This window comes from Salvia hispanica, chromosome 1 (assembly GCF_029641045.1).
Source record: "Salvia hispanica isolate PSC_SH4W2 chromosome 1, Shi_PSC_v1, whole genome shotgun sequence".
NCBI classification, from domain to species: Eukaryota; Viridiplantae; Streptophyta; class Magnoliopsida; order Lamiales; family Lamiaceae; genus Salvia; species Salvia hispanica.
Window position 1 is genome coordinate 53,299,556 of NC_142692.1, and position 19,531 is coordinate 53,319,086.

The 19,531-nt window shown below is 40.7% G+C and overlaps 1 non-coding gene and 1 pseudogene across 1 annotated transcript; one reads left to right on the forward strand and one right to left on the reverse strand.

Annotated features, from left to right (window-relative positions):
• LOC148934136 (uncharacterized) overlaps positions 1-14,914 on the forward strand; it is a 53,079-nt pseudogene extending 38,165 nt beyond the window's left edge.
• On the reverse strand, positions 657-737 carry TRNAL-AAG (transfer RNA leucine (anticodon AAG)). Its single transcript has one exon. It is a non-coding gene; the product is annotated as a tRNA-Leu (tRNA).
• Positions 14,915-19,531: the final 4,617 nt, after the last annotated feature.

Here is a 19,531-nt window from a genome sequence, read left to right on the forward strand (position 1 = left end):
GCCGTAAGATAAATATCGAAAAATACTTTATAACTTTTAATGGTAATTGTACACCTCGAATCGAAATCTTGCATCTACCACTACGTATACCATTAACTTTTTCAACTCACTTTCTTTTATATTTTATAAAACCCATGTCATATCAAAGTGGACACATATTGATAGACTGAAGGAGTGTAAGTTAATTTATGTCCTGACTAATTCTGAACATGTATCCTAAGTTCCTAGCATACAAAGTAAATGTCATATTATTGTTGAACCAAAATTGTCCAAAATTGTCACAAATCCATATTGTCGTTCTAAACCAGTATTTTATTTATGTACTGTAGTATCTTACTATACTATATAATGACTTCTCACTGGATTTGAATATTCGCCACGATGGTATTAGCTATGAATATTCATTTTTTGCATTTAAACAGAATTCTTATAGTCATATGATTACATATTGCATGTAAAAGGACATATGTTCCTGAGCATATTATGCGTAAAATGGAATATTTTCTTGAGATGTCATGTGTTAAATATATTTTGTTGGCCTACCAGGATTACGCCCATTGACTAGATATGATCAAAAGTGCGAGCAAGTTTTAAAATAAAAATTGTAGGAGTATATTTATTCATTCACGGATCTGGTCACGAAGTAAAAATTAAAGTGTTGAGAGTGGGATTTGAACCCACACCCTTTCGGACCGGAACCTTAATCTGGCGCCTTAGACCAACTCGGCCATCTCAACATGTGACAGTTTCACATATGCATTAAAATATAACAAAATTTCAACAAACTAGCCATAAATTGCTAATGTATTTTCTAATATCAGTTGATTATTAGACTAAATATAAATGGTACAATGTAAATAAAATACCAAAAAACCAAGGTGTTGTTGGAGATGACACAAGCGACATATAGTTATATGAGTTTGAAAATTCGAACAATTCTTTTCATTGTATTAAATACACATGTCGTGCACAGACACAAATATAACGACTAAACAAGAAATTCTATAATATATAAATCAATCTTTTGAACATAAAATATTTGAATAAAGTTTTTTTTTTTTTTTATAAAGTAGTAGTAATAGTTTTTAGAAGTAAAACTTGTGAACCTAAACAATTTAAGCAAAATGTCAACTATTTTTAAAAAACGGAATTATAGATGTGAATATATTTGCTACAAAATAGATAAAAAATACTAGTTTAAAAGTAAATTTTTTGATTATTTGAGAATTTGATCAAGAAGTATATAATTCTTCTAGATGTTTTAACGGAAAAAAAGAAATACATCTATTCTTTCAATTATTTGAATAAAACTATAACAAAAAAAAATGTAAATTCATTATTTTAAAGAAGTAAAAGGATATTGGACTTTTAATTGTTTGAATAGCATAAGAGCATCCACGTCCATGCTCTTGCGGAAGAGCATGGACGTGGGTCCGGACCCACATTTATTCATTTTTTACCCACTATTCTTACGCAAGAGCACAACACTCACATCCATGCTCTTCCGCAAGAGCATGCTCAAGAGTTACCGAATTTAAATAATTCAATTACTATAAATATTTCCATAATATTAAAATGCATTAAAAATACCTAAAATACTATTACAAATTACTAAAAAATTAAAAATTACATAATTAAATTCATTATCAAAAAAAAATTTAAAGTATAAATGAGAGATAATTTGATGTAAAGAATAGATGATGAATGTGGGTATATATAGATGATTTTGGGATAAAATTTTTTTTTAAAAAATCAAAATTTTTTTTAAAAAAAGGGTAAAAAAATGACTATATTTTTGGGAATTTTAAATATATATTTTTTTCTTTTTCGGGATCTAGTGGCACCACTGGCGGATCTAGGGGGGTAGGAGGGGGCAGTCGCCCCCTCCGTGCGACTAATTTCCTCTTATCCGGCCGTAAAACTATCATATCCGCCCCCTCCGTTTGCCCCGATGTCGTCCCGAAAATCGAAAAAACTTGCCACTTTCGCCCTAAACTAACCTACTGATATATATTTCGCCCCCTCCGTTTATGAATCTTGGATCCGCCACTGAGTGGCACCGTCGTAGTCCAAGCCAGACACTTGTCTTCTTCCATGGCACTTAATTGTTTGGTTTTATTAATTGCTTTTAATCTGTTTCTTAGCTATAAGACCTTTCCTTAGTTGAAGTTCAAATTGCAGTATTTAGTTTTAATTATTAGTCTTGTGGATACAATACTTGTAGTTGAACTAGCTTTAACCTATACTTATAATAGCATTGTTCACTTACATTATGTTTTTAATATTAAAAAATGTGTATCATGGTGCAAGGATGGAATTATGGAAAGAAACCCAACATAATAAGATCAAATATACATGAAGATGTAGAAGAAGACTTAGGAAAATATACATGTTTTTTTTTTTAGCTTTAAGATTTCATAGATATCATTGACATTGTATACTCCGTTTTATAAAAATAGAAATTTTAGCATTGGTACGAATTTATTGCACAATTGATAAAGTAAGAGAGATAGAAAAAAAGAGTAATTGAAGTAGGAAAATGAGATTCACCTTTCTAGAGGAAAAAAATAGAAGTGGACTATTTTAAATATAGAGAATATATATTTTTTACAATAATGATTTTAAATAATTCTTTACTGTATCCTAGGCATGCACAAACCGAACCGAAGTTCACAAACCGAAATCGAAACCGGCGGCAGTTCGGCGGTTCTAGCGGGCCGGTTCAGGTTCAACAAAATGTGAAATCGGAACCGCCGGTTCAACAGTTAAACCGCGGTTCAATTAAATGTTTTTTTAAAAAATTTATTTTTATATATAAAAAACAATATTTGATGGGCTTGTGAATTTTATGAAACCATTCTTGGTTATTTCTCTTTTATAGAGACATCCTTAAATGTTTTTTTAAACTTTCGATGTGGGACAAAATGTGTTGAAGTATTTGCTTTTATAACTACATGTTTAGAGCATTCATTCATCTTTTTCCAATGTGGGATACAAAACTTTCTTTTGTCTTCTACTTTTCTTCATTTTTTGTATAATATATATATATATATATATATAAGAAATTATTATTTGAATATATTCTTGATTGATAAAAAAAAATTATTGAGAAATATGATTTGTATATAGAAAAATGATTATTTGTATAATAGTTATCATTAGATTTATACAATTTGTAATATAATTATTCTTTTATGTGTATAATAGTATTTATTAGTTAACACATACATAAATTTAAACATAAGTAAATTGATATCGATAAAGAACTAATGAATAATAGTTCATGTAATAATATTTGTTGTTAAATAATAATAATAATAATAATAAAAGATAGAGTATTAATATAGACAAAGAATGATGAGACATCTATCATATAGTTATAAATAATGACTTTTATCCCACATTGAAAGAAAGAGTAATGATGGTCCCTCGGGTCACGGTTGTCTGTGTTAATTTAAGAGAGGTGCGTCCAACTGAGCAGGATGAAAGTCTCAACCCAGCTGAGTCGTTGGCACGACGATCGGAACCTGGTATATCAAACAAATTCCTCAACCCACTTCTACTGGCTAGTATAGTGGAGGTAAGGGTCGAATCCCACAGAGATGGACACATTCGGATAATTGCGGTGATAATCTGTGAAGGTTTTGGTTAGCTACCATGCTTTTGGGTTGAGGTTTTACCTAGACGGAAACTAAAGATGGTACACTACTGACTAGTGGGTGTGAAAGTGACTGACATGTGGTTGTGTTCGTGAAAATAGGGGACAAAGTATCTCAGAGACATGTGGAAAGTAGACAGTTACTAAATAAGGAAACTTAGAACAGCAGCGTATATTTGGTGGCTAGGTGGCTACTCTGACAGGTCTGGAGGGTACAACTGAAAAGTAAAAGACAAAAGCAAAAAGTAACTGAAAAGCAAAAGTGGTCCAAAGCAAAAGTAGATTGTGATGTTTTCTTCTTCAACAAGTATTATCAGAAACTACATGAACTCAAACTCCATGGATTAACTCAGATCAACAAATTGAGACACAAGATCCATCAATTAAAAAGCTTAAACTTAAAGATTAACGGCTAAACTGCAGTTTACTCCTACTGGCTAACATGCAAGGTGGTGATGACAACGCAAAACTGGAAACTCATGCACGAAACTTAAACTGAAACATGAACTAAAAATCTCGATCAACAACTCCAGATTAGCCTACTCAAACGAGAACATGCACAAACAATTAGAAATTAAAAGCGACAACTAGATCTAACTTTCATAGGCAGAATGAAGCAAATTCAAACCAAAGAGAGATGCGAAATAAGAACTTCATAATTAAACGTTCGGATCTTAACGAAATACTTCAAAAGGCACAAGATCAAATGTTTGCAACAGATCCAACGAAGAAAGCAAGTAAACTTTAAACTAGGAAAGCGGTTAAAGATTGTTTATGCCACTTGATAAGGCTAATTTCATGCATTGGTTATATAGTGAAAAGCATCACATTTCTGCTGGGTCTAACATGTTTGATTAAGCCAGGTGTGTGATAAAGCGCTAGATCCAGGAGATACTGGAGGAAACAGTCTAGCGAGGAACAGAGCAGAAATTGATCAAAGCTGAAGGAAAAGAAGGCTAGAGGAAGGGAGTTGATAGCTGAGGGCAACAAGGTCTATCTATACCTCGCTGGGCCCCACCTCAACGCCTATAAATGGAGGAGTATGCAGCACGAAAAAGAGGGGAGAGAACTTTTGCTCATACTTAGCTCAAACACACACACTTGGAAATGGGAATTCGGGATGGTTAAGGGAGTCGTTTTTGAGTTCAGTAGTTCCGACGTAACACCGTCCGCGTGAGGGCGAAGATACAATCATTTAAATTTCAGTTTGTTGTTTCTTGTTTTTTCGAACTTCACTTTCGGGAGTCGAATCTGCTGTTGATGTTGTTTAAATTTCCTATGCATTTCTGTTGGTTTCATTTCCTCTGTTTTGGAATTGATTTATGTTGAGCTATTTTCTCTGTCGACATGGTGTTTGATCTGGGAGTTTGATTGTTGATCTGTATTTGTTGTTGTTGATCTGTGGAGAATCCAAATCTGTTGTTATGGAGCTGTTTTTGGTTGGAGTTTTGAGTCGGATGCTTGGATCCGGAGTGGATTTAGCATCCGAGTTTTGGATCTGAGCAGGGGAGATAGATTTGTGCATGAATTTCAAGTGTTATGTTCTGTTTCTGTTTGGCTTCGTCTAGTAGCGTAGATTTTTTCTGTTATCTTTTCGTATGTCACCGGCTTGTTTTAAATCTGGTTGTTTGCTTCTGAATCGCGTCCTATTAAGTTTACCGAGTGTTCTTGTGAGTCCGTCGGAGAAGATGAAGTCATTTATTTTTTTTCAGTTGATGCTTTAGTTAGTTATTCTGCAACTTTTCTTTTCGTCCGTATCTGCCTTTTCAGTTTTGGGTCCCGCTTGCATTTTAAATTCCCTGGTCTAGGTAAATTAGTTACAAGTCTTTAGATCCAGTGATTGTCTAGTCTTAGTTTTCATGCAATATTCATTTCTGCCTAGATCTAGCTGTTAGCATAGCAGAGTTCAATTCCAACTTAGTTTAATTTCCTCAACCCAAAAATGCATGGCAGCAGCCAAACCAAAAATAGTTTCCAGATCTCTATGCATATTTATTGCGCATCTCTCTCTGTGGGATCGATCCCTACTTCCCTGTGCTAAATTTTAGTATTCGTGGTTGAGGGTTTTGAAGGAGTGTTCTGTGTATCCAACGACCGAGATTCTCCAGTTCCGCGAGTTCCTAGACCCTGTGATCTAGTCGATTCGCTGGATCTAGGAGGCTTGATAATTTTACAAGCACTAGGAAGAGACAAAGCAAACACACTGATCACCCGCTTCAAATGGCACCGTTGCCGGGGATGGATGGCGTAGTTTTTTTTTTTACGCTAGAGATTTGGTGTATATAGTTTAATTTTTGTGTTTCTTTTTGTTGACAGTTTATGAGCAAAAGCTTACGGTCAGGAGTCTGGAGTAACCCGTCTTGGTCAAGGAACGTCCAATTGAGGTTTCAAGTCAAGGAATCAACATCCGCCGTTACTACCAAATCAGGGTTGTCAACAGTAGATCCGCTTCCGTGTGAATCAGGAAGCGAAGAAGAGTGGAATTCGTCGGGGAAAGAGGATCCACAGTCGTCATCAGAAACTGAACATTCAGAAGAGGAATCTGTAATGGCAAACGTAGTGGACACAGACCCAGAAATTGGTTCACTCACTGCACATCTGGATGGAGAGCCAGCCCATGCCATAGTGTCGAATCAGCGCCAGCGATCTATTGAGATTAAAACAAATGTGCTTGGCGTTTTACCTACATTCTCAGGGCGGAGAAACGAGTGTCCTTACGAATTTTTGAACGAGTTCAGCAAGCTATGCAGCATTCAGAAGAGGCCCAACGAAACTACTGAGGAGGACTACCGCCTGCGTGCGATTCCATTTGCCTTAAAGGGAGAGGCCAACACATGGTTGCTGAGGCTTCCACCTGACTCAATCACCACGTGGAGGGATTTCAAACTGGAATTCCTGGACTATTTTTTCCCGTCCAACAAAACAAATGCTCTCAAAAAGGAGATTCAAGAATGCAAGCAGGACTACGATGAGTCTTTAAGCCAATATTGGTCTCGGTTTAAGGGACTGCTTGATGCTTGTCCTAATCATAGAATGATGGAGGCTGAAACATTTTATTTGTTCTATGAAGGAGCAAATCCTGAATCAAAGGACTTAATGAATTCCTGGAGCGGGGGGAATTTTACCAAGAACAGGGCAAGTGAAGCGCGCGAAATTCTGGGAAGATTAATTGACGCGAAGAAAGCGTATGATAATCCGCGTGCCATCATGAGGAGAAGTTCAGCGAATGCAGTTAAGGAACAAGAAGGAGAAGGGGTTAGAGACAGGATTGATCGATTGGAGAAGGCACTGCTAAATGCCATTGAAAGGAAGAATACCCCTGGTCAGGAGGAAAATCAAATCCAATGCTATAGCAGTCCATCACCCGATGGAGAACTTCAAGCTCAAGCAAATGCGATGGGGAATTGGAACCAAAATAATCAAAATACAAGCTGGAACCAGTGGAAGATTAAAGATGCACCATGGAGGGACAACCCTTGTTTTAGGTGGGCTGAAGGAAACCAACAACTGCAATTGCAATACCCAGGTCCAGCGGAGAACCAGCAGAATTGGCCCAACCGGAATCAGGAAGGACCGCAGCATAATTCTAACGGGTCAGGGAAGAATCAAGAAGGGCCGAATAACTGGAGCTACCGTAATCAAGAAGGGCCGAATAACTGGAGCAGGAACTAGAATAACCAAGGGAATTCCTATGTGCCCCCACATCAAAGGAATACTTCGGGGAACAATCAAAATTTCCAACAAAATCACCAAGGTCCAGCAAATCAGTTCAACAACAATCAGGGAGGTCAGGGAAACTATCGCCAGAACCAGATTGTTGGAACAAGTCAGAATCAAGGTTCCAGTTCAAATCAAACAAATTACCGGCCTCAGAGGAATCTAGATGACATGGTGCATGACCTGGTCAACTCTCAGCAACACATGCAGAATAACATGCAGGCTAACAATGACGTGGTGCACAAAATTCAGGATGCTCAAAAGGAGCAGAAGTCTGCCATGGACATGCTGGCAAAGCAAATGTCACAGTTAGCCACATCGTTGAATGAAATGCGGGGAAATGAAGGAAGACTGTCTGCCACGGTCAAGCCACCAGACCGAGCAAACATTAGTCAAATCACTTTGAGATCCGGACGAGGCTATGAAGGACCGACGCTGGAGAGTGATGAAAAGATACCTTCACAGGTGATCGGAGGAAAAGAAAGCCGAGAGTCTCAAGGGGATAACCCTAGACCCAGAGAAGTCCTTGTTCAGGATGACCTCCAGGAGGGAGATTTAGGGGGATCTCTACCTCGACCAAGTGACCCATTTTTCCTTGATCCAGAACCTGAATTAAAGAGTCAAGAAGGCAGCGGGGAGGTTAGTGAGGCCCCCGCAGGGAGTTCCACAAATGCAGTGAAGCGACCAAAGCCATTTCCATACCGAGGGGAAGCCAAGAAAAAGAAGGATGATCCGGAGGATTTTGTGGAAATATTTAGCAAGCTGGAGATTAACCTGCCGTTTTTACAAGCTCTGAAGATACCCACTTTCAGCAAGTTCATCAAAGAGTTCATAGCTGGGAAAACCAAACCTGATGGGAAGATTGTCATAGGAGAAAGTGTGTCCGCAGTGATACAGAAAAGAAGGATGCCATCAAAATGCACAGACCCGGGTATGTTCACTCTCCCTATTTCTCTAGGTGATATTAAAATTGAGCATGCCATGTGTGATCTAGGTGCATCGATAAATGTTTTACCTCTTTCAATATATAAAAAATTGGTGGGAGTTAGCATGGTAAATACGAAAGTGGTAATTCAGTTAGCCGATAGAACATGCATCTCTCCTGAGGGAGTGTTGGAAAATGTCATAGTTAGAGTGCATGATTTCCTGTACCCGGCTGATTTTCATGTGATAAAAATGAGTGATAATGAATCGGCTGAGTCTAGCGGGGTGCTGTTAGGAAGACCTTTCCTTCGCACCGCAAAGACTATTATTGATGTGTTTGATGGAACGATATGCCTAGACTATCATGGGGAGAAGTACACCTTCAGCATTGATGAAGCGATGAAAAAACCACTCGATGTTGAGAATTTGCATGTTGTGGATGTAATTAACCCCCTGGTCCAGGAATATCTTGAGACTGAGTTAATGCAGGAACAGATTAACAATTCTGAGCTAAGCCAAGCTGTGGAGAAGGAGGTGACAGGATGGTGTGAAACTTTTTTTACTCGGAACATGACGGACGACCAAATCAATAAAGCGATCATGGCATTCTGCCAACAACCACTGTCATTCCAATCAGCAGGGTCAGTTCTAGGGAAGAGCCCAGACGAAGGAACAAGTCTAGAGGGAATAGCGACAAGAGGTATGGAGAAAAACCCCCTGCCTCAGGAAGCCGTCACACCAAAGAAAGAGTTGAAAACCTTACCTGAGAATCTCAAGTATGCGTACCTAGAGGAAGGGGAAAATTGTCCAGTGATAATCAACAGCTGCTTGACTAAGGAACAAGAGAGTACGTTGCTGGACGTAATTAGGAGGAACAAGAAGGCCATAGGATGGACACTTTCGGACCTCATTGGCATCAGCCCCGATCTTTGCATGCACCACATCAGATTAGAGGAAGGGGCAAAGGCTCGACGTGATCCACAAAGGAAGCTGAATCCGAATATGAGGGAGGAGGTACTCAAGGAAGTTTTGAAACTATTGTCCCTGGGAATCATATACTCCATCCCCGATAGCGAGTGGGTTAGTCCGGTTCACATGGTACCTAAGAAATCAGGAATACAAGTGGTAGAAAATGATAAAAACGAGTTGGTGCCTACTCGACTGGTTACTGGATGGAGGATGTGTATTGACTACAGGAAACTGAATGAGGCCACCAAAAAGGATCATTTTCCTTTACCATTTATTGACCAGATGCTAGAGAGGTTGGCTGGCAAACAGTATTTCTGTTTCCTTGACGGATACAGCGGTTATTTCCAGATTTACGTCAACCCAGAGGATCAGGAAAAGACCACATTCACATGCCCTTTTGGCACTTATGCCTACAGAAGGATGCCATTTGGTCTATGCAATGCACCGGGAACGTTCCAGCGTTGTATGATGAGTATTTTTTCAGATCTGCTGGAGGTATGTATCGAGATATTCATGGATGACTTCACCGTATACGGAGACTCGTTTGATACTTGTTTGGCCAGCCTTGACCTAGTGCTGCAAAGACGCCAAGAGAAGCACCTGGTTTTGAATTTCGAAAAGTGTCACTTCATGGTGACCGAGGGCATTGTCCTAGGTCATGTAGTTTCTGATAGGGTAATTCAAGTAGACAAGGCAAAGGTGGAAGTGATTTCAAAGCTACCTTACCCCACAAGTCAAAAAGAAATTAGAGGATTCCTGGGTCACGCAGGTTTCTATAGGAGGTTTATCAAGGACTTTGCAAAAATTGCGCAACCACTCACTCATTTGTTGCATAACGATGTGGAGTTCGTGTTTGATGAAGAATGCAAAAAGGCATTCCAGTTGCTCAAGGATAGACTCGTGACCGCACCAATTATCAGGGCGCCAGACTGGAATTACCCTTTTGAAGTAATGTGCGATGCGAGTGATTTCGCTGTGGGAGCCGTCCTAGGGCAGAAGATAGACGGGAAAAGTTATGTGATCTTCTACGCGTCCAAAACGCTGAATCAAGCTCAAAAAAATTACGATACCACGGAGAAGGAAATGTTGGCTGTCGTGTACTCATTTGAAAAATTCCGACCCTATCTACTTGGGTCAAAGGTTATTGTTTTCACGGATCATGCAGCAATAAAGTACTTACTGGCTAAGAAGGAGTCAAAACCAAGGTTGATCCGATGGGTATTGCTTCTGCAGGAGTTTGATTGGGAAGTAAGGGACAAAAGAGGAACGGAGAACAAAGTGGCCGATCACTTGAGTAGGATTCATCAAGGGGAAACAAAAGAGGCCATCCCTGATGCTTTTCCCGAAGAGCATTTGTACTGTCTGGATGGACTCCCTAGACCGATAAGCTGGGAAGCTGTGTTGGCATTAACCGGTCTTGGAGAATCTGATAAAGGAAAGCGCACACTTAACGCAGAACCCTGGTTCACCGATCTGGCAAATTACTTGGTCACGGGAGAAGTGCCAAGCTCAGAAGAAGCTTCCCGAGCCCAGAGGATGAAGCTTAAAAGCGAAGCCAAATACTATTTTTGGGATGATCCGTACCTATGGAAAATGTGCTCAGACCAAGTGATTAGGCGCTGCATTCCCGAATGGGAACAAAAGGACGTGCTAATTCATTGCCATACTTTGGCATGTGGAGGTCACTTCGGACCAAGGAAGACATCAAGGAAGGTCCTGGATAGTGGTTTTTACTGGCCAACATTGAATAAAGATGCATTTGAATTTTGCCAGTGCTGCGAGAGATGCCAACAGACGGGGGGAATTTCTAGGAGGGATGAGATGCCTCAGGTCCCGGTGGTTGTTTGTGAAGTTTTTGATGTATGGGGAATGGACTTCATGGGACCATTTCCGTCATCTTGTGGGAATACTTATATATTGGTTGCAGTAGATTATGTGTCTAAGTGGATAGAAGCCAAGGCCACAACGACATGTGAATCAAAAGAAGTGGCAAAATTTCTGCAGACCAATATTTTCAACAGATATGGAGTTCCTAGAGCAATCGTTTCAGATCAAGGAACGCATTTCTGTAATCGCACCATCGAGGCTCTGATGAAGAAATACGGTGTTCACCATAGAATATCCACCCCGTACCACCCTCAGTCTAACGGTCAAGCGGAGATATCTAATCGCGAGATCAAGGCGATATTGGAGAAAACGGTTAACCCGTCAAGGAAGGACTGGAGTAAGAGGCTCGGTGACGCACTATGGGCTTACAGGACTGCCTTTAAGACACCTATTGGAATGTCACCTTATAGGCTTGTGTTTGGCAAAATGTGCCACTTGCTCGTGGGTATTGAGCACAAGGCGTACTGGGCAGTAAAAGAGTTGAACATGAAGCCTATGGCTTGCGAAGAAGAAAGGAAATTGCAGTTACAAGAACTGGAGGAAATGAGGCTGGAGTCGTATGAGTCTGCCATGTGGTACAAGGAAAGGACGAAGCTATGGCATGATAGGAATCTCCGGGTCAAGGAACTCCATGTTGGACAGAAGGTGCTCCTTTTCCAATCCCGGCTCAAGCTGATGCCAGGGAAGTTGAAGTCTAAGTGGATTGGCCCATATACCATCGTTAGCCTCCGCGCAAACGGAGCAGTAGAAATCCAGGGAAGTGCCTCCAACTCTGTTCCTTTTCTTGTTAATGGTCATAGATTAAAAGTCTATAGGGATAATTCTGAGTTGTGCGTAGTGGAGGAAATGCCACTACGTGCACTCTCGGTTGTCGCCTAGTCAGGCAAGGAAGTATTCTCGATAAACTCCTGGGTCAAGGAAAATGTTTATGTTTTTACATACTGAACCAGGGGATTTCGAGAATACTCAAAGTTAATTTGTAAATAGTTTGATTGCTTTCGAAAAACTTAAGAAAATCCAAACAAAGTAAAAATTTTAATTTCCAAAAAAAAAAAAAAAAAAAATATTTTCGAAACACCAGGCTCCAAGGGGAATCTATATCTTGTACTCTAATCTTGACCAAGGAGTTTGGCGTCTTCATCTTTTCTTAGTATAGGGTCACATCAGGGAAATCAACTAGGGAAGGAGAGCATGAAGGAAAGGATTAAGGAGGGAAGAAAATAATTTGAAATTCAAATCACCGATATTTATGGAAGGCGTACGGTTACTGACGTCGCGTCTGCAACCGCATCACCTTTTCAGTTAAAGGGGAGCGAACCGTCGTTTCTCTCTCCACATACTCAACTGAATTTGCTCTTCTTTTCTCTCTACTGTCATTCCCTCTCTCTAAAAAAAAATACAAACCCTAACCCAAAATCGACCAAATTCTTGTCTAATTTCAGATCTGCAGCGATGGAATCAGCCAAGCCCACTGGAAGTTCGCACCAAGCGGAGTACGACCCAGCGTTGTTAGCCGAATTGACGCAAAAATTGGGGAGCGTCGAGAAGGCAAAAGAAGTATATGCCCTCTTTTCTGCTAATCTGATGACATCCGCGGCGGCCACTCCACCAACGTCGATTCCAGAGGATTCGGTGGTCGAACCCTCAGTTTTTCAAGAAGAATTGCCTCATGAAGACGCGAGAGAGCCGAACTCTGAACCACAAAATGCAGAGACCGCTTCGCAGGAGGCGGGCGATGAGGAGGGTGGACCAACGAACGGCGGGAAGGTGGATGAGACAGAGTTGCAGGGTGACAGAAACCCTAAATCTGAGGGTGTTAACGATATGGAGGGGGGAACCTTTGCTATGGCTAGTCCGGCTGAATTCAGAGTCTCAACCTCTGAAGCCATGGAAGAGGAGACAACCCCGGGTGATGTCAGGGGGGAGGACCCCGTTTATATTGAGGGGGCAACCCCGATGGTGGATGGTGAGGGGGAAACCCCTGAAAAACTTTTTGCAGACGCAGATCTGCAGATGGCTGAAGTACCAGAGGACGTGGACGCAGGAATAAAGTTGATTGTGGACCTGGTGGACGACCAGGATGCAGACGAACCCCGAGAGGATAGGAGGACAGAAAGGAGACTGGCCAGGAGAAGCCTACTTGATGAGGTAGACGACTTAGTCGATACAGGGAAAAATGAGTCCCCTGGGCAAGGGACGGAAGCGGAAGAGCGTCGCCTGACGAGAGAAAGGGCGAGAAAAGGAAAGGGCACGGCGACTATGTCTACACGGTCTGGGAAAGCTCCCTCTGTCAAGGAGGTTGAGGATACCCTTTCCTCAGAAGCTGACGTTCCCTCAACCGAGGAACAAGACGAGCCTGCCCCTGAATCCGACTATGAATCAGAAGAAGCTGAAAGAGTACCTGTTCCTGGACGTCCGGAAGTCTGGCTAACGAAGAAACTACTGGAAGCGATGAGACAGTTTGACGATCAAAAAAGGGCCGCGGTGTACAAGGAAAGGTGTGGTACCGGAAAGATGACCAAATCCGGGAAGCAGTATAGCTCGAGGGAGCTTAAGATGATCGCGTGTGACAAGGAGTTCCGCGCCTGCATCTCTTCGATAGGATTCGAGTGGCTACTGCGACACAGCCAAGAAAGGGTACCAGTGGATCTAGCAAGGGAGTTTTTCTCCACTTTTCGTTTGAAAAATACTACTGATCTGGACGCTGACTCCATAACGTTCCGGCTTTTCAACGAAGAGTATGAGATGAGCATCCGGGAGTGGTCACTGCGAATGGGATTGTTCACACAGGCAGAGGACGATGAAGGAGAATGGAATGAGAGGATGATCGGCGCACCCAAGAACACGCCGGGCTTTAAGGTGCAAACGGCATGGGACCTGATCACCCACCCCAAGGCTGGAGCGTTCAAATCCAGTTATTCCAAGGCATCCCACATCGAAAACCACATCCTCCGTTTCGCTCAGACCTTCATAAGCTACAATTTGATGGGAACAGCAAATGCCGCTCTTACAACCACCGATCTATACTTCACATGGTGCATGGCAAAGGGCATAAAGGTGCACCTCGGATATTGGCTAGCTCAGGCTTGCCATCAAATGACAAGCAACCCTGCGCGCCATATGTACACATGCCACCTTCTCGGCGCCTACCTCCAGCGGAATATTGATATGAAAATCGCCAAATCCGCTCCTCTGATAGTTATGTGCGACCCCCCGGAGGTTTTTAGTGTTGATTATTTTTTCAACAAGGGGTTGTTACAGACCCGAGGCGCCGAGACCCTTTTCTACTCATTGGGAGATAAGGGGACTGCAGAGCCTGAGGAAGCCGAGGAGACCATGCCCAGTGAAGAGATTGAGGAGCTACGGAAGGAAGTCCAGGAAGTGAGAAAGGAGATGCAGTTGTTGAGGAAGGAGATGGTAAAGGAACTCGGAGGGATCAGGAAAGAATTGAACGGGAATCAGGAGGAAGCGAAGGTCCTGAGGGACAATGTGGAGAATTTGGCCGTGAAATGCGCCAAACAAAGTGAACGAGTGGCGGAGGCAGTAGAGCTCTCTATGAGGATGTTGAAGTGGATGCAGCAAACGCTCCCCTTGACCCAGACGAAGGCAACTCCTGGGTCAAGCAGTGAGGTCAAGAAGCCCATCCAGAGCAGTCCCTCCGTCAAGTCACTCCAGCAGATGACCACCCCGATCGTTCCCAAGCAAGTTCCAGTCCCACCCAAATCAAAGCCCCAAGTGATGAAGTCGGTACTCACCTAGACAGGACAAGCAGAGGAAGAGCTGGATCAGCCAGCAAAGAAGAAGGTGAAAATGACCCGCCCCGGAATCCCACCACATTCTGGCTCCCGAGGGAGCCAGCCCCAGAAGTGAACACCACCCCATGACCAAGTAACATTTACTTTTTTTTTCCTTTACGTTTTGTTTGTCTGTTTTCTGTTCTGTTTTCTTTTCTCCCACTTAGCCCGATGCTCGGTCTAAGTGTGAGAAGTTGTTTTGTTTATTCTGTGTTGTTTTATCTTCTCCCACTTAGCCCGATGTTCGGTCTAAGTGTGAGAAGTTTTGTTTGCTTGTTTTGCATTGATCTCTCTATTTCCCCTTCACGACGACGGCTTGAGGCCAAGCTTGAGTGAAGTGGGGAGGGGGAGAGGAGTCAATGCAATTTTGATATAGGAGTCGTTAGGTCTAGTTGTTTGAGTCGCATGAACCAGTGAATATAATATGGCAGGATTCCCTTAGTGAGAGTAATTGAAAATAGGGGGTATTCCAACTTAGAAGCCTTTTTTCTTTAACAAGCCGAGCCAATCTGAGTGAAGTGAGAACGATAGAGAACGCCTTTACTTCCTCAGTCGTGAAGCCCTACTTTAAAAGCGAGTTATAAGCCTGTAATAACTTCGAGCTAACATATGTAACTGGGCTGCCACTGAATGCTGAAGGAGAAGAATTTAGGAAGGAGATAATAAAATAAATGATAATCTGGAGGGATAAGCTGGACGAAGTCCAGAGGAAGTAAAATCAAGAAGTCCAGGAAATTAAGGAGGTATAAGCTGGACGAAGTCCAGGAAAGAAAAAAAAATAAAAAATAAAAAGAGGGGGGGAGTTTAGAAGGAGAAAATTCTCATAACCTGACGCTTCAGTGGTATGGCGATGACTTAAGAGAGAGTTGGTCCTAACATCCCTGGTGAGGAATGAGTGATCGAGTGAATCCAACAATTGGGGAAGTAAAAGGCCATCTTGACGAACTGACAGATTGGCTAGGTAGAGGAAGGGAAAGGGCCTATTTGGAGGAGTGCAGCCTGTTGGATTGACCTTAATCTTGTGGGGACGGTTGCCTAAAAGTTGAAGCCAGTTCATGCATATGTGTTTATGTGTTTTCGTTTTAAATGTTTATGTGTTTTCATTTTAATGTCTAAAATTGTGCCGGTTGTGTCTAAGTCTAGGAGTCTGTTTAGAGTCTGTAGAGTCGGTCAAGGGATAACCACGCTTAGAAATTCGCCTTATTCTTTTCTCTTGTCTTTATACTTGAGGACAAGTATGGTTTAAGTGTGAGCAGTTTGATAAGGCTAATTTCATGCATTGGTTATAAAGTGAAAAGCATCACATTTCTGCTGGGTCTAACATGTTTGATTAAGCCAGGTGTGTGATAAAGCGCTAGATCCAGGAGATACTGGAGGAAACAGTCTAGCGAGGAACAGAGCAGAAATTGATCAAAGCTGAAGGAAAAGAAGGCTAGAGGAAGGGAGTTGATAGCTGAGGGCAACAAGGTCTATCTATACCTCGCTGGGCCCCACCTCAACGCCTATAAATGGAGGAGTATGCAGCACGAAAAAGAGGGGAGAGAACTTTTGCTCATACTTAGCTCAAACACACACACTTGGAAATGGGAATTCGGGATGGTTAAGGGAGTCGTTTTTTAGTTCAGTAGTTCCGACGTAACACCGTCCGCGTGAGGGCGAAGATACAATCATTTAAATTTCAGTTTGTTGTGTCTTGTTTTTTCGAACTTCACTTTCGGGAGTCGAATCTGCTGTTGATGTTGTTTAAATTTCCTATGCATTTCTGTTGGTTTCATTTCCTCTGTTTTGGAGTTGATTTATGTTGAGCTATTTTCTCTGTCGGCATGGTGTTTGATCTGGGAGTTTGATTGTTGATCTGTATTTGTTGTTGTTGATCTGTGGAGAATCCAAATCTGTTGTTATGGAGCTGTTTTTGGTTGGAGTTTTGAGTCGGATGCTTGGATCCGGAGTGGATTTAGCATCCGAGTTTTGGATCTGAGCAGGGGAGATAGATTTGTGCATGAATTTCAAGTGTTATGTTCTGTTTCTGTTTGGCTTCGTCTAGTAGCGTAGATTTTTTCTGTTATCTTTTCGTATGTCACCGGCTTGTTTTAAATCTGGTTGTTTGCTTCTGAATCGCGTCCTATTAAGTTTACCGAGTGTTCTTGTGAGTCCGTCGGAGAAGATGAAGTCATTTATTTTTTTTCAGTTGATGCTTTAGTTAGTTATTCTGCAGCTTTTCTTTTCGTCCGTATCTGCCTTTTCAGTTTTGGGTCCCGCTTGCATTTTAAATTCCCTGGTCTAGGTAAATTAGTTACGAGTCTTTAGATCCAGTGATTGTCTAGTCTTAGTTTTCATGCAATATTCATTTCTGCCTAGATCTAGCTGTTAGCATAGCAGAGTTCAATTCCAACTTAGTTTAATTTCCTCAACCCAAAAATGCGTGGCAGCAGCCAAACCAAAAATAGTTTCCAGATCTCTATGCATATTTATTACGCATCTCTCTCTGTGGGATCGATCCCTACTTCCCTGTGCTAAATTTTAGTATTCGTGGTTGAGGGTTTTGAAGGAGTGTTCTGTGTATCCAACGACCGAGATTCTCCAGTTCCGCGAGTTCCTAGACCCTGTGATCTAGTCGATTCGCTGGATCTAGGAGGCTTGATAATTTTACAAGCACTAGGAAGAGACAAAGCAAACACACTGATCACCCGCTTCACCACTCCGGGCGATGAAACTGCTATACTACGACGACAAACTGGTTGGAACGATAGGATGCTGACTCTCCGTTGGACTGCTGGACTTCAGGTGACCATAGTTGTGGCGAGGAACGAGAAGATTGTGGATAATGCTGAAGGAACTGATCTTCGAGATAACTCTAACTAAGTGTGGTGGTTGGGCTTTCGAACTCGGAACTCTTTCTCTCTCTCCAAGTGGCTTCTTTTATAGGGAGGCTTGCCCTTGCTTTTAGGGTAGACTTCCTTCGCGAATTGACTTTTCTGCCCTTGTTTATGATCATCCCAGCTATCCTTCTTCTCCATCTCGAGCCTTTTCTCTGGCATGCATCCTGGTCAGTATTGCACCCTTTTAGCGCTCTTTTCACCTGCGTCATCTGAATCGTCTCCTACTGGCTTTGACCCCTTTATCTTGCACACTTAAGCAACTATTTTGCAGATAATACATGCAATTCATGACATACTGACCAGTAACCAAGACTTAGAATACGACTTATCAAGTAACACATCCAATAATGTGTAACTATAAAAGAGATAATCCAATACACTCTCTTCCAAATTAAAACTTCAAATCCAACTTTAGTATTGTCATTTATAGGGTCATATTCTAATGCTTATAGGACCCTAATCCAAAATCAAGACCAAATCTCCACCTTTAGATTTTAAAATGAGTGGATGAGATTAAATCTTGTGAATCTCAATATATAGTAGACAAAATATCCACAAAAGGGTAATATCGTCATTATGTTATCATATGATAATTTTCGTGAATGTTTTTTTACATCAACATAGTGTATTACAAATATCAACAATATGACATAAGAATATCAACACTAGTACAAGAAAATATCAACACATATTTGTTGAGATTTTTACATGGTTTTATTGAGATTTTTTGATATATTTGTTGATAAAAATCTGGTTATCAACATTTACGAAAACTGAAGTAAAAAATATCAAATTTCATCATCCGAACGTCGTCGGAACATATGCAATTGAGATCTCGTTGGAATCCTTATAAAATTATCTTTAATTTGATATATTTTTTGCGAAAAAATAATTTAAATCGAGAGAGTTACATAAATTTAAATTTTTAAGATGATTTTAATGAGAGGGATTTGACATTAATACCCTCTAATTTTATTTATTAATTTTCTTAATTAAAAATATAATCCATGTAGCATTATTTCAACCACTAGATCTTCTAATCTAATGGCTAAGATTTAGTCTTAGTTTGGGATTGCTAATTAGTTAGCAATTGATCACTCCCCGGCATTTATAAATCAAAAGGTCTAACTTAAAGTATTGTTTATTGTTTATTACTACCTCTGTCCCTGAAAATTTGATACATATTACCATTTCGGTCCGTCCCTGAAAATTTGATACACTTCACTTTTACCATTTTTGGTAGTGGACCCCATATTCCACTAACTCATTTCTACACACATTTTATTATAAAACTACTCCTTAAAAGTAGGACCCACATCCCACCAACTTTTTCAACTCACTTTCCATTACATTTCTTAAAACCCGTGTCGGGTCAAAGTGTAGCAAATTTTGGGGGACGGATGTAGTAATTTTTATAAGTAAATTATAATCATTATAAGTTGTAACTTTTAGTCTCGTTCAAATTTATTATTTATTATCAATAAAATTGCAATTTTCACCTTATTGTTTGAATTTTATTTATGCACATTTTATTTTATACATAATAAAGACCAAAAAAAGATTAAATAAAACCAATTGCTCATACTTAAAGTTAAACCTTTTGATTTTTAAACTATCAATACTTCAATTGGAAGAGAGTGTATTGAATTATTCTTTTTTATAGTTACACATTCTTGGATGTGTTACTCTTTCTTTCAATGTGG